Source organism: Phalacrocorax aristotelis, chromosome 10, assembly GCF_949628215.1.
Source record: "Phalacrocorax aristotelis chromosome 10, bGulAri2.1, whole genome shotgun sequence".
In the NCBI taxonomy this organism is placed as follows: Eukaryota; Metazoa; Chordata; class Aves; order Suliformes; family Phalacrocoracidae; genus Phalacrocorax; species Phalacrocorax aristotelis.
The window spans coordinates 22,440,926-22,456,910 of NC_134285.1; the positions used below are offsets into that span (position 1 = coordinate 22,440,926).

The 15,985-nt window shown below is 41.7% G+C and overlaps 1 protein-coding gene across 5 annotated transcripts in view; it reads right to left on the reverse strand.

The window, feature by feature from the left end:
* Positions 1 to 15,985, reverse strand: part of SIPA1L1 (signal induced proliferation associated 1 like 1) — a 232,340-nt gene that overhangs the window by 150,627 nt on the left and 65,728 nt on the right. For 4 of the 5 annotated variants that reach the window (XM_075105743.1, XM_075105742.1, XM_075105739.1 and 1 more), the window contains one exon: positions 764 to 860. The exons of the other annotated variant lie outside the window; for it this stretch is intronic. The gene's annotated coding sequence lies outside the window, so the exon portion shown is untranslated. The remainder of the gene's footprint in view (positions 1 to 763; positions 861 to 15,985) is intronic. 5 annotated transcript variants of the gene reach the window in all.

The following is a 15,985-nucleotide window of genomic DNA, read 5'->3' on the forward strand; positions in this document are numbered from 1 at the left end:
TCAGGAAACTAATCCAGCCCTGCCCATCTTTACGAAGCCAACACCACTGCTCCCCATCCCTCTGCCTGCCACCCCCCAAAACCACACACTCCAATATTCCAGCCTCCTTGAACCAGGTCATTACGCACCCGCGAAGGACTTCATTTAATACAAGGCAGAGGGCAAGGCTCCATGGGCAGAAACTGCAGTATCTCACACTTGCAGCATCCTTTTTATCTTTTCACAAAATCCCTAAAAGTATATTATATTTCTCTGTGAAAGGACAGATCATGTTCTAAAAAGCCAGTCCTTTTCAAGAATCAGGGACATTCAGAATAATCATTGCTTTCTTTCTTACAACACGAGTTTAGTTTCTCAAGCAGATTAAAAGAAATCACATACAAAAACTACTGTTTTAGAAAATGTGACAAAACCAGGTGTTCTGTCACAGCCTGAACACAGTCCAACCTGCTTTTAGGAACACTTCTACAAATACCTAGTAGAAAGAGGGGAGGGAGTAGCCATCTAATCCCCTGGCATCTCCCTCCTGAAAAAAGCTCTCACATATAGACAATGCGTTCAGCAACAGACTGGGACACAGTCTGGCACTCGGCAGCAGCCAGCCTACCCCAGCAAACCATCCTGCTGGCGGCCACCCCTTCTGTATTGTATGAAACACTATGGGCTATCAGCAGTCACAAAGCCAACACCGATTTTGTGGCAACTAGCGCTGCTCCAGAGGGTGACTGTCAGACAGTACAGAAAGTGGAGTGTGCACTCTTACCTATCCAAATTCCTGAGAAGGCAGGCACATGCAGCTTTAGCAAAAACTCCCGGTGGCGGTCATGACCAGCTTCAGATGAACCATAGCACAGTGAAACCTAGAAGCAGAAAGACCATGGGTATGAACAAACTCTGAATGGGAAATAAATGGGTGAAATATTTTTCAAAAGGTGAACAGTTTTGTTGAAGTCATGCTTGTAAGAAGCCAGAAGCAACAATGCAGACCTATAAAGCTGTGAAGCTATTAAGTTTTTGTAGCTAAACTATCTCAGAGAGTCTGCATGAAAAGTTTCTCACTATAACAATCCCAACCTTTCTTTTATCACCCTTCCTCTGAACAGAGTTTTTTTTCTGCCAGAACACATACCACCAGGTATTTGGAGATTAAACAAACATTTGTTTACACCTGAAAGGGGACATTTACCAGTGCCGTGGCCTGCTTTTTTCCTCAGTACTCAACATAAAGCCTATCACACATGTGAAACACAAGGGAGAGCAGGAATGAGATTACCTAAGTCGCCAAATGCAGTCCTCTAAGAAGTCTCCAACGGTAGCAAGAAAAAAAATAAGTTTCAAAGCTGGTTCTTTCTATTTACCAGGTACTGTAATAAAATCTGTACTGTTTCAGCATTAGCCTTAACATCTGACCTCTGTCTATTGCTACAAAAGACTCGCTTCTGTAGATGATAGCAGCCCTCTAAAATTAGACTGGGCAAACAGATGTAACCATGGAGATTTATGCTGCAGTCCCAAGAACTCTGCAGAGGCACAAGCTGGAGGTAGAGCACATACTGCCAATGAATTTTTGTCCTCCTCTACTCCCACCAAGTTTACGCGTTACAGGAGTTGTGCGGTGAATCATAGCAAAGAGACAGATTAACATCCAGCTCTAAGTAAGAAGACTGGAGGACAAGACCTAGATCATTTCTCCAACCTTGTTTTCCCCAATCTAGTTCACTGCACGGCTACGTAAGCACTTGTGCTAACATGAGGCAAAAAAGGCACGGAACAGGATAAGCAGGCAAGGATGGCTGCTTTCAGCTGCAATGCCAGCATAAGCTGCACATAAAACCATGGTACAAGCGCTGTTTATTTCATTATAATGATCTCTGAAACTTGATAGGTTGATAAGCAAATAATTTTAAGTCACACATTGACACCCTCCCAACAGTTAATTCTAGACAGAGTTGAATAAAATTCGAATACTTGGTAGCAAGAACATTAGCATCAACCAAAATGCTTTAAAAAGTGCCAGACGGAATTATCAGCAGAGCTCGAGAAAGTAATTATTGCCTTTTTCCTTTAAGCAATTAACAACACAGTTTTCACAGTTGGGGTTTTTTATTGAAAGTTCAGTTTAGGCTTATCTACAAAATAGTGTGTGAAATTAAGACCTTGGAAAAACAAGAAGCACCATCAAAAGACCTGCACTACAAAAAAAAAAAAGTCCAACAAAAACAGTTTCCAAAAGGTAGAGACACCTAAACTCATGTTTAAAATAACATTCCAGGGAAAACCGCATTTTAACTTTCATATTAGCAAACTAAGCCTGTCTTTTTCAAGTAGAATCACATTCTTTTTTCTTCTTTCTTTCTACCCTAATTTTGGTGTAGAAAAGTTCCTTTATAACTCAGTCTAATGAAGCAAGTGGAAGGTTTAAAACCTATCTGCCTGTGATTACTACTGACATTTTGGCAAGTCATTTGGACAGTAGGTAAATAAATAATTTCTGCAGGCAGCAGCCTGCTGGTCAGGAAAAATTTTCCTTTCTTTTCTTTAGGACAAAATTCTTCACCTATTCTAGCATTACTAAGATGCATCATAATTCTAACCCGTAACTCTCCATTTTCTCTGGTGATAAATTATAGACCTGCTGTGTGAAGACAACTTTGGGGTTTGGGTGGGGTGGTTTTTTTTTCTTATTTTTTTTCTTTTCTTTCTTCTTTTCTTGGTAAAAGATTGCCTGCAAAGCTCAATTGTGATTGGGAAGGCCGCCTACACACAGCAGAGTGTGAGAAAAAACACACTTGCAGAGCTGAAAAAACATTGGTGTAGGCGTACGCAAGGGGGGAGGGAAAAAAGAACTTGGTTCTACTGAAAAAGGCTATTTTCTTACATCACCCTTGGAAGAACTAAAATGTGTTACTTGAAGAGAATTCAAAGGATTGTTTGCTACATTCCAGATGCCAATATGCAGTACTACAAGAAAGATGAGGAATCCTTGCAGATTCGTCCCCATGATCTCAGAATCTGCCACCTACCCAAAGAATGTTTCGCTTCCCCCACTTCTCTGCTGCATCCTACAAAAGCTGTTCTCGCAGAGCAGCAAGTCACCTGCAGAACAGCAGTTCAAAGCTTTAGAAGCCTTATATAATTAGTAACATTAGGAAGTACTGAAATTGTAGCCAAAGCCTTTTCAAAAAAAAGAAGGGGAAAGAGAATGCTCTCCAGAAACACTAAGAATAACTAGCATTTATTCTCAGTAGAATCGAACAGTATTCAAAACTGCTGAAAAAATAGCTATAAGAAGTTCAGATAGTTTCTTTTTCATAGGCACTTTTTTAAAAAAACCCACTAAACTAAAACAAAACAAAAAAAAACACCAAAAACCCAATATACCCCCAAATTTCCCCCCCTAGCCTACACAGCCTGCAACCTATTCACCTCCCAGAAAAAGTGAGCAGACCTTTCAGGATGTTCTATTAACTAATCCAGTTTTTCAAAAAGAAGAAGGAACGAGCGTCAGAGGAAAATGTCCTTCTCAGTTTTCTTCAGGAAGGCGCCACCTATATGCATTATAATTTCTAAATAAAGACGTCTACATGAAGTGTTCTCGTGCCATCATATAGCTATGAAAATACTTTTAATAGGTCTTTCCCTTCATAATAAAAACAAAAGGCTTTTGATGTACAGGCATTAGCTGATTGCTACTGTAATAACTACCAGAGGAATGAAGACAGCCAGGACAAGTTTCGCCAATGAACTTCAACATGAGATGATGCACTGCAGGGAAAAGATGATGATGATGCTCCCACAGTGCTGGACACCAGCCTGCAACCTATTTTGTGAATCCTAGTCACAAGGACTTCAGCACCTATTTCCCTTGAGTGTTCGGGCTGGTATTTTCAAAGCCCTGTGCCTAGCAAATGACTGATTCCTGCACCCACAGTACAGTGCCACAGCAAAGAACAACCTACAGAGCAGCACTGCTGGAAGGCCACCTCCAGCCAAAACCTTCATTGGGCTCTACATTTCATCTCCAGCCAAACTGATACTGTCACTGAAGATGCTAAATGCCAGAAACTGATGAACAACATTACAACAAAGTAAACCATTTTTATACATCTTTTCAACTCTGATTGCTAAGCACTAATGGCTATTACTCATACACATCAGAAACACAGGTAAGACAGGGTTTTAAAAGCACCAAGCCAGCTCACTTGCACAAACCTATACGACAAGCAAAAGCTGCACAACTAGAAGTCATAGCTAAGCTCCTAAAATTACTCTTAAAACACAAGATAGTTGTTCCTGAAGCTTGCTGAGGCAGAAATTCTTCAGGGTCAGAAAGGCAGGAAAGGATGAAGTATCAAAGGGAGGCAATAAAACTCAGCAGCAGTAAAACTTGTAGAAAGGAGGATCTGAAACAATGAATACAAAATGGTGAAAAACAGAAGCAAGAAAAGAAGAAACAAGTACAAAAAATAAAGGTGTATAAAAAAATAGTAAGAACTGAAATCCCTTATTCTAGGGAAACTGGAGTCATTTATTATAAAAGAAGGTATATAGTCTCCTACTAAACTTAGAAATTACAGCCATCTTGACTTTCACCCTGGAACACAGTGAAATGCTATTTCTGACACATTAATAAAGCCTCTCTACATAGTAATACACGTATAATTCTAATAAACCAAAAATGCATGAAAATATTACACAACAAATGAATCACATACATAGAATTTGCATGCTAATAAAGTGTACCCTTTCATGTTCAACTTGTCAAGCTAAAGAACATTAGCTTCAAGAGTCACTGCCAGAACAGTCTGATCTCTTGTATTCAATAAATTTCATTTTTAGGTAAAATGAAGTTTTATTTCTTCTTAGTGAGAACAGAACAGCTCAGGGTAGTTTGGAAGGCTGCCTTTTACTGGCAGGCTCTAAGATCTCTAGCCAGACTGAGGCTATTAGGAAAGAAAAAACCCTAGAAGAGCATCGAGGGCTGTCAGGGGATTCTCTCCTGCTGCTGACATAGAAATTCAGAAAGAATATTTACCTTTTGCTTTTCAGACATTAAGACCTTCAGGAATTTCTCAGAGATATGCCACTAACATGGAAGAAAGCAGAACCAGTGAAACCTTTTTTCTTTCTCACACCTTCTTCTAAAATAGCAGTATAGAAAGAGAGATTTGAAATTGAATGATTGATTTTTGAATGAAGGAAGATTCAGCTCAGGTTGGGGGGGGTGTATAGGTTTTAACATTTTCTGCGTTGGTTTCTTCCTCTCATCAAGGGTAAACTAGAAGTCTGATGCAGATTTACAGCCTGATACAAATTCAAATACCTTTGACATCATAATTATACAGTATCAATCAAAAATAGTAACGTTGCATTTAATTCATTAACTGCTTTGCTGCCCTGTCAACAGGAGTCAATTACTGTATTTCTTAACATTTTTCTCAAAAGGAGTAATGGAACAAAATTTCATTTAATTTCATTTCACCTGAAAAGGCTTCTCCTGATGTTCATAACATCATTTTAGTGCAGTACGCCATAACCTTTCCTGATTATTCACAACCACCATGACTTACATACTTCCACACTGAGGCCAGTTTTTCTAGCTGCACACTGTATGGCTGTAATAGCCTATAAATGGCTTTATGTTTGCCTTTAATATAACTGCATGTCCTACACGTAAAATACCCATACCAAGAAGATACTGCTGACTGGAAAGAGTTCTCATCTCTGAGCTAATGCTTTTGTCCAGTGCTCAACTCACGAAAGTGAAATATCAAGGAATTTATAGAGCACAACCATGAAAAAAATGAACTCTGAAGTTATTCCTGACAACTGTAAACACTTTAAAGTAAGGAATGCAAATACTTAAGTTTGAAATGGAGAAAACCAACAACAAATGCAAAGTTCACTTTTTCCCCCCGCTTACATGAAGTAGTGACCCATCCTTTTTGCTGTCCAATATTCCTTCTTTAAAAAGCTATTTTTCTCTTCAGAAAAGTTGTCCTATTGCTTGTTTTTCAGCCTAGCTTTCTGTCACAGCTAAGCTATAAGAGCAGAACAGAGTTTTCCACTGTAGGAGGAGTTACTGCTGCAAGCAAAGAACTAATAATCTGTCTATGGGAGGAAATACTGGAGGAGCAATGATAAAGGGCAAATTCTACAAAGAATTTGCAAATTCACAATTTGAAAGCTCACTCTTTTTCGATTTTGCTTCCTCCCCTCCCCCCACTTCTTTCATATGTAATTTCAATGCATTTGACTGCTGTAAAAATAAACGAAAAATTGAGCTGGCATCCCAATCAACTTCTGTATTTGGAATTTTAAAGCTGTTTGTCCAAAAAAACCAGAGGAAGCACCATACAGAATATGCTGCTGTTAGGAAGCTTTCCACCGACAAGGGTTCAAAGTGCTTTGCTGATAAGGTAAATATCATTAAACCAAATACAATGAAAGGGAAATCAAGGTAAGAGAAGGTCACTCAGCAGCCAACTGGCAGTCAGAAATATTAGTCTTCCAACTTCTAGCATGCACAGCAAAGGGCCATAACGACTTCTCTCCATATGAAGACTTTCATCAGCACTTTGATGAACTGATAATACACATAAGCAACAATACATTAGCTAGAGAAATTAGACGCCCAAAACAAGAAGGCAAGAGAACGCTTAATAGTGAACAAACTACAACCCATGAAGCCCTGTTAACTGAACAGGATCTGTGCACACCCATCAACCTGTGGGTTTCCATTGGCATGAACTAACATCTGTCAACAAACAAGACATGAAATCACGTTTTCCCAATCTTTCACAATACACTGGCATATCTGCATAAACTCCACTACTCTACCCCTTGCCGCAAAAAGTGTTTAGGCCAGGAATATCCAACTGCAGATTTCAGTGAACTGCGTGTGTGCTGGGAGCACCACTTCTACAAGCCTCCAATCCCCTTCACAGCACAGCAGAAATGTACCCCATACGTCTGCTACAGAAGGAAGCATCAAAATAAAAGTTGTATAGATGTATACTGCCCATAAAACTCATTAAAAGAAGCATTGGCCACATCACTGTAGTTTCAAAATATCCAAGAGAATATGAAAAATTCCACTCCATTGAGCAAAATTTATTCAGTCTTCAAAAGCTCTGAAACTGTATCGAACTGAAAATCCTAGCAATCTCTAAGAAGTTTCACACTCCATAAATCTTAACAACTTCTATCCCTAATTCAAAACTCAACTATAATAAAAAAGCCTAATTCTTTAGCAAGAAAGTTTTTTGCATAGGTAACCAAACTTCTGCTTTCCTATGTTACAAGCCTTCCTCCAAGGAAAAGAAAACATTAATCCACCCTGCCTTTCAGATAAACCAGAACTCATTATTTCCATCCTACTGAAAGAGACAAAACTTATTCAAGATACTCTCCCCTGCCACACCCAAGGTTTCAATTTTCAGTGGAGAAGCCCCTTTTACACTTGCATTTCACAGAGACTGATAAGCACCTTACGTCTCCATCCCCATTTGACTCACTTGGCAAACCTGGTAATTTCCATTACAGCAGGGTTTTCTCTGCCCATTCAAGGACCTTCATGCTATTTGCCAGGTTAAGATAAAATTTAAAAGGGTTCTTTGCCCCTTTCCCAGGAAAATTATAAACAGTTTTGTCCTCTTCTCAGTAGAGAGCTCATTTATCAATATTTCAAGATATACTGTTCTATACACAATAGTTGAGAGTTATCCTCTTGGTAGTCATGCAACTCTTCAGGAAACAAAGCATTTTTCTGCCTATTTGGATGGCATTAACATTATTACAGCTTACACAGAAAAAGTTTTGTAAAGAATTTATTGAAAACAGGCACAGTCTAGCAATTTGACCACATGTCTAAGAGCTCTGCATAATTCAAACAAGCAATTCTCCTTGTCTGTTCTGCAATTTTCCCATTAATGAAAATAATATTTACTTCACAGGGGTCAGAATGATTAATTTCCGTGAAGAGCTTGAATGTAAAACAGAGGGTAATTTGATAGATCTCTGAGGAGAGAGGGTGAAGGAAAAACAGATTAGATTTTATATTCATTTTCAAATGAGAAAATATTTGAGTTGCAACAGAACCAGCTACTTTTGCATTTCTAAGAATGTTAGCAAAATTACACACAATAAAGAAAATTCAATGCTAATATAATTTCTCTCAAACTACATGCCCAGCCATGAACAGCAGACTCTTCAACACCAGATTTTTATGTGAACAGACAAGCTTTGCCTTGATTCTTGTCCATTCCAAAGTAGCTGTAGTTTCACTAATAAAATTAGATGTAACATTCTGAGAACACAGTGCTTGTATACCTGGGGGACGAAAGGGAAGAGAGTTACAGAACACTCCGAATGTATTATTTTTAATAGACCCAAACCAAAAGATAAATGTAAGAAAGTACCTCGTGAATCCAGAGACTATTATACAGCTAAGTATTAAGGATTCATGAAAGTCTATTCCCAGCTTCAGCTGCTCAACTCAAGGACAGAAAACCTACCCAGTGCACATCAGTGTACTACATAATTATTCAAACACTATTCTCAAGGTGGTCCCATTACTACAGAACCATCTGCACCCAGCCTGACCAGGCGTAGCTGAGAATCTGGTCCACAACTTTTCTTTTGTTAAAAATAAAGCCATTTTGAATGTCTGGCTCTCAACATAGGATTCTCTTATTTGTCAATAAATATACAGAAACATGAGTTCACAAATACATACTTTTCATTCTTTTTTCAGTACAAGAAGCACTGAGCAATTAGGCTACTTCAGGTAGATTACTTCAGGTATTTTGAATTAATTCCTGGAGTATGTTTGAAAGAGAGTAAGAAGTCCTAAGAAAAATGGCTTTTGTCAACACAAGTATCTGATGCACTGATGATGGCGTATTGTACAATATAATACCATGTTGACACAAACTCCAACATGAGACACATGATCTTTAGAAGTACCATGGTCTGAAGGTAAATGAGTAATTACAAGATGTAAGATAGAACATCAAGACGTTGATGTACAATCAAGATGTAACATTGAACCCAAGTTGGGAGGTGGAGATATAAGTCAGTCAGATTTTTTTGCTATTATTTTTGTCAGGGAGAAGGGGCTAAAATAGCATATTTGTTTATCTACAAACACTGCAGTTAAAACACTTTGTAACTAACACCCTTGGATACAGACAAAAATACATTGTTGAACACCTCATTCTTTTAATAGGAATACCAAAAAACTAGGCAACCTTGTTTCTAAAGGAACTGCAATTCCAGGAAACAAACTAAAATAATGAAATAGTATGGCAAATTAGATTATGAAGAAACAAAACAGCAAGGTTATCCATTCTTAATGAAGGACGTGAAATATTTCCATGTTTCCACAAATTGAGAGTCTATGCTTCAGTAAGTATTCATTAGTGCTGGGGAAAAATACAACCTAGAAGTGCAAGAGCAGAAAAAAGCGATTTAATATAATGCTGTAGCATAAAAGGTAGCATAGGTTTTGTTGAGGGTTTTATTTGTTTAGATGCAGAAAACTGAGTTTACTTTTACTTTACAAAAAGATACTCTTCTAAGGAAAGGTTCAAGAATGTTAGTAACTGCAAACCTGCAGCACCAGGCCAATGTAATTGAACAGCAATTACAGAAGTTGCAGAAGCTACAGATGTTAAAGAACATAAAACTAAAAAGGGTGTGTGAGGGGCATAACACTGGCAATTTGAGAGGCCAGTAAAAAATGTTTGAGTGTTTTTCCAAGCAACAGAAAACCCAGTGGAGGAGGTGCAACACCTGCACCAGCAGCAGCACTCCTTCAGAAGGCAGCCACAGTCTTCTTGGCAGCTCATCTCAGCTACAGCAGAAGCACCCAACTCACCCACCATGCAGCAGCACCCACTGCCCGTGTCTATTTCTTAATCAAATGCACTCTCTACACCAGAGATTTCCAGAGGAGAAAAATCCCTGATCTTATGCTAGGCTAAAAAAATTCAGATATAAATGGAGAATTAGTAACAGAAGCACAAAACCTATACCAATTACTAATGAACATTTCTTTTTAAGCAATTTCACAATCCAAATAGCATCTTCCGTTCTAGTCTATTTGAGTCATTGTCCATCACGGTCAAGAATACACAGGAACAAATCCATTCTCCACCTGCTTCCCTATTATCCTTTAGGACAGAACATGACTACTCTTCTAAATAGAAGCCTCCAGAAAAGCCTGTTCCAGTGATTCATTCAAATAAACATGCCAGCAAACGTTTACATTCCACCGGTTGAATGTAAAAAATAAAAAGTGACTATAAATCTTGAGGGGAAAAAATAAACATGTTGTTCTTTAGTTTTTCGTTAAAATATTTGTCCATTCGTATCAGACAAACAAAATGTTGCACAGCTCACTGAGCTATACTACCAGGAGAGCTAGAAATCAGCACTATTAGGTAGAAGTTATAGACTCCACATGATATGTCATTCCTTTGAATATGTAGATACAGGAACATGTCTTTAATAAAAAAAATATGGTTATTCTCTTACATTAAATAAGAACAAACCCAATGACAAGTAATCATCCTGAGATATTCCATATGATTCCTATGTAGAAAAGCTTGTCTGCACAACTGCAGTGAAACCCAGCCAGCCAAGCTTTATTTGAAATTCTTCCATTTCAAGATTAGCTTTAAAATGCGCTCTCTTGAGAACACACACACAAAGCTTCAAACTGTTTCACAAATAGGAAAATACTTCACAGAAAAGACCGTCTCAGCTCTACTGTGGCCATCTGAACTAACTAACAGCAGAGGTTTTTTTTCCCCCCATACATTTGTAGACCCATTTTGAAAATCTATAGGGTTATTATACGATGCTTAACCACCCCTGACAGTGTCCACAAAGACCCTATGGCAGGTCTCGAATTATTTTTATCCAATCCTAACATGAAAGCATCATTACTACTTATGGGATTAAGAAAAGCATGGGAAAGAAAACATCAGTAATGCATCATATGGAGGTTTCACAGTATGTGGAAAAGCGACTGGCCATGTGGGAGGAATATAGGAATGTTGTCAGGGTATACAGAGATGCGACGAGGAAGGCCATGGCCCACTTGGAATTAAATCTGGCAAGGCATGTCAAAGATAACAAGAAGGGCTTCTTCAAATACATCAGCAGTAAAAGGAAGACTGGGGATACAGTGGGCCCCCTGCTGAACAAGGAAGGGGCCCTGGCGATGCAGGATCCAGAGAAGGCAGAGTTACTGAATGCCTTCTTTGCCTCAGTCTTTACTGCTAAGGCTGGCCCTCAGGCATCTCAGCCCCCAGAGCAGAGAGGAAAAATCTGGAGAAAGGAGAACTTCCCCTTGGTTGAGGAGGATTGGGCCAGAGATCACCTAGGCACACTGGATCCTCACAAATCCATGGGCCCCGATGGGATGCACCCGCGAGTGCTGAGGGAGCTGGCGGATGTTCGTGCTGAGCCGCTCTCCATCAGCTTTGAAAGGTCATAGAGGACAGGAGAGGTGCCTGAGGACTAGAGGGTAGCCAATGTCACTCCAGTCTTCAAAAAGGGCAAGAAGGAGGACCTGGGAAACTACAGGCTGGTCAGCCTCATGTCCATCCCCGGAAAGCTGATGGAGCAGTTCATCCTGCAGGTCATCTCCAGGCATGTAGAGGACAAGAATGTTATCAGAAATAGTCAACATGGATTCACCAAGGGGAGATCATGCTTGGTCAACCTGAGAGCCTTCTATGATGGCGTGACTGGCTGGGTCGACAAAGGGAGAGCAGTGGATGTTGTCTGTGTTGACTTCAGTATGGCATTCGACACTGTCTCCCATAGCATCCTCATAGGCAAGCTAAGGAAGTGTGGGTTGGATGAGTGGACAGTGAGGTAGCCAGAGAACAGGCTCAACAACACAACTCAGAAGGTTGTGATCAACAGGGCAGAGTTTGGCTGGAGGCCTGTCACTGGTGGTGTTCTCTAGGGGTCTGTACTGGGTCCAGTCCTGTTCAATGTAGTCATCAATGACCTGGACAAAGAGACAGAGTGTAACCTCAGCAAGGTTTGCTGATACCAAGCTGGGAGGAGCGGCTGATACACCAGAAGGCTGTGCTGCCAACCAATGAGACCCGGACAGGCTGGAGAGCTGGGCCCAGGGGAACCTCATGAAATTCAACAAAAGCAAGTGCAAGGTCCTGCACCCTATGTACCAGTACAGGTTGGGGACTGACCTACTGGAAAGCAGCTCTGTTGAGAAGGACCTAGGGGTGCTGCTGGACAACATGCTGACCATGAGCCAGCAATGTGCCCTTGTAGCTGAGAAGGCCAACAATATCCTGGGCTGCATTAAAAGGAGTGTGGCCAGCGGGTCAAGAGAGGTTATCCTCCCCTTCTACTCTGCCCTAGTGAGACCACATTTGGAGTACTGTGTCCACTTTTGGGCCCCCCAGCTTAAGAAGGACAGGGAACTTCTTGAGCAAGTCCAGCAGAGAGCTACCAAGACGATCAGGGGACTGGAACATCTCTCTTATGAGGAGAGGCTTAGAGACTTCGGTTTGTTCAGCCTGGAGAAGAGAATTCCCAGTGAGTGCTGGGAATTCTTCAAGAACTCTCTATTGGAAGCACAAAGCCAATTTATCCCCTACAACGGAAAGGGAAGTAAGCAGAGCAAGAGGCCCCCTTGGCTCAACCATGACCTCCTGGGAAGCATAACAGAGATGGAGAAGTGGAGGATTATCCGTCGAGAGCTACAAGGGCATTGCCAGAGTGTGCAGAGATGCAGTTAGAAAAGCAAAAGCCCAGCTCAATTTGAAACAGGCTGTAGATGTCAAAAATAACAAGAAAGGGTTCTTCAGACATGTCAACCATAAGGAGAAAAAGAAGGAAAACATAGGCCCACTGTTAAACAGAAAAGGAGAGTCAATCACCAACAATGCTGAAAAGACAGTGGTCCTCAACACCTTCTTCACTTCTGTCTTCACCAGCACTGTAGGTCCCCAGGCTTTGGGAACAAAATTGCTGATTGATCCTAACACCCACCATCGGTGAAGGAAGAGTTAGCATATGAGTTACTACAGGAGCTTGACCCCCACAAATCAACGGGCCCTGACACCATCCACCCGAGGGTGTTGAGAGAGATGGCCGATATCATTGCAGGGCCACTCTCCATAATCTTCGAGAAGTCTCGGAGAACAGGGGATGTCCCAGAGGACTGGAAGAAGGCAAATGTTACCCCTGTCTACAAGAAGGGCTCGAGGGAGGATCTGGGTAACTATAGGCCCATCAGCCTTACTTCAATCCCTGGGAAAGTTATGGAATGAATCCTCCTGGGGGCCATCACAAGTCAAATGAAGCACGTGACTGGGAAAAGCCAACATGGCTTCACTAAAGGCAGATCGTGCTTGACAAACCTGGTGGCCTTCTATGACAAAGTGACTTGCCTGGCTGACATGGGGCAGGCAGTGGACATTGTCTACCTGGACTTCTCCAAGGCCTTTGATACGGTCCCCCACAGTCTCCTCCTGGAGAAATTAATGCGTTATGGCCTAGACAAGTGGTCTGTGCAGTGGGTGGGGAACTGGCTGGCAGGCAGCACCCAAAGGGTGGTGGTAAATAGCTCCTTTTCCAAGTGGCAACCTGTCACTAGTGGAGCTCCCCAGGGATCAATATTGGGCCCAATGTTATTCAATATCTTTACAAGTGATCTGGATAACGGCATCAAGTGTAGCCTGATGAAGTTTGTGGCTGACACCAAACTGAGTGGGGAAGTAGACACTCCAGAAGGGAGAGCTGCTCTGCAGGGAGATCTGGATAGGCTGGAAGAGTGGGCCAGCAAGAACCTTATGAAGCTCAACAAGGAGAAGTGTAAGGTCATGTACCAGGGAAAACATAATCCAGGAGTGCAGCACAGACTGGGATCCACCTGGCTGGAGTGCAGCTCTGTGGAAAGGGACCTGGGGGTCCTGGTGGACAGGAAGCTCAACATGAGCCAACAGGGTGCTGCTGCGGCCAAGAAGGCCAACAGGATGCTGGGTTGCATCAAAAAGGGCATCGCCAGCACAGATAAAGAAGTCATTATCCCGCTCTACTCAGTGCTGGTCAGGTCACACCTGGAGTGCTGTGTACAGTTCTGGTCCCCGCTATACGAAAAGGGTGTGGACAGGCTGGAAGGGGTCGAGAGAAGGGCCACCAAGATGATCAGAGGACTGGGAAGCTGCCATACGAAGATAGGCTGGGAGAGCTGGGTTTGTTCAGCCTTGAGAAAAGGAGGCTCAGAGGGGATCTCATCCCCATGTACCAGTACTTAAGGGGTAGCCACAAAGCAGATGGACACTCCCTTTTTACAAGGAGTCACATGGAGAGGACAAGGGGGAATGGACACAAGTTGCTCTTGGGGAGATTCTGATTGGACATGAGAGGGAACTTTTTCACAGTGAGGACAGTCACCATTCGAAATATCACCCCAGGGAAGTGGTTGACTTGGCCACATTGGACACCTTCAAGAGTCGTCTGGACAGGGTGCTGGGTCGTCTTGTCTAGACTGCGCTCTTCCTAGAAAGGTTGGACTAGATGATCCCTGAGGTCCCTTCCAACCTGTGATTCTGTGAAGACTATGGGGGGATCTTATCAATGCTTATAAATATCTAAAGGGTGGGTGTCAAGACGTTGGGAATGGACTCTTTTCAATAGTGCCCAACAACAGACAAGGGGCAACGGGCACAAGTTGGAACACAGGCGGTTCCAGCTAAACATGAGAAAAAAACATCTTTACTGTGAGGGTGCCAGAGCAGTGGAACAGGCTGCCCAGAGAGGTTGTGGGGTCTCCTTCCCTGGAGACATTCAAAACCTGCCTGGACGTGGTCCTGGGCCCCCTGCGGTAGATGTACCTGATCAAGCAGGAGGACAAGATTATCTCCAGAGGTCCCTTTTAACCCCTACCATTCTGTGATTTTGCGAATGCAAATAATCTAGGGCAGGGACATGGGGCACAAGCACAACATTAACAAATCCTTCTTATATAAAATGTCCCGACATACCCTAAGTGACAAATGATTTCAGAAATATCCTATTAAGGCCATGCAGGGCCAGCCAAACCTATTATAATGCATGTACGTGCTGCTGGTGGGGGAGAGCTCTATTTGGCCCCTTCTTTCAAAGTGTTGGCTTTCAGCAGGTTCCAACCTTTGCCCACCCCACAGCTGCACACATCTGTAAGTGGCAGAGGTAGAAGGAGCAGCTGAGTTGGAGCAGGGGAAAGACAAAAGCAAAATGTTCCTAACCCCCACCCCCTTTCAGGGGGTGCATGGGCTCATGCCAGGTTGGCGTGGCCACACCTCCACACCCTGAACTTCCAAGAAGGAGAATTCTCAATCTTGCTAGGAAAATACAAATCCCATCCAATACTGCTACAACAATGACTGCCAAAAGAGAGGGCTGAGTTCTGAAACACCCCAATAAAAAAATCTCATTCCATTGGCTTTATAAGTCACTGCAGACAATTAATCATGAGTTTTGAGGGAAAAAAAAAAAAGAAGAAGAAAAAAAAAAAGAAAAGAAACAAAAATAACCCTAAACACCTGAACTTTATCTAGAACACTAATTTTACCAGGTACAAGGAAACTTAAAATCTGTCAATACACTCCAAAGTTAGGTTTAGATATAGTTTGTCTCTTATTCCAAGTGATTCAGCAGAAACATTTGGAAACAATGCAGCAGATCTAGTTACCACACAGGGCAGTCTCCTTTTTTTAGCATGACTGATGTAAGGGGAATTGAAGATGAGCCTCCAAAGTCCTGATGTCCCATAGATGGGAGAGAAATCGAATCAGCCCAGACTGGTGCACTCTCTTAATGGACCTTCTCCTGACCTGTGGCAAGTAATCTCATAATCCATATGTAAAACTGCTCTGCCGAACTAGCTTTTAGAAAAGTCAAATGGTTATCTAGTAATTACATACAAGAATAATTTGCTGCCCAGTTTCAAATA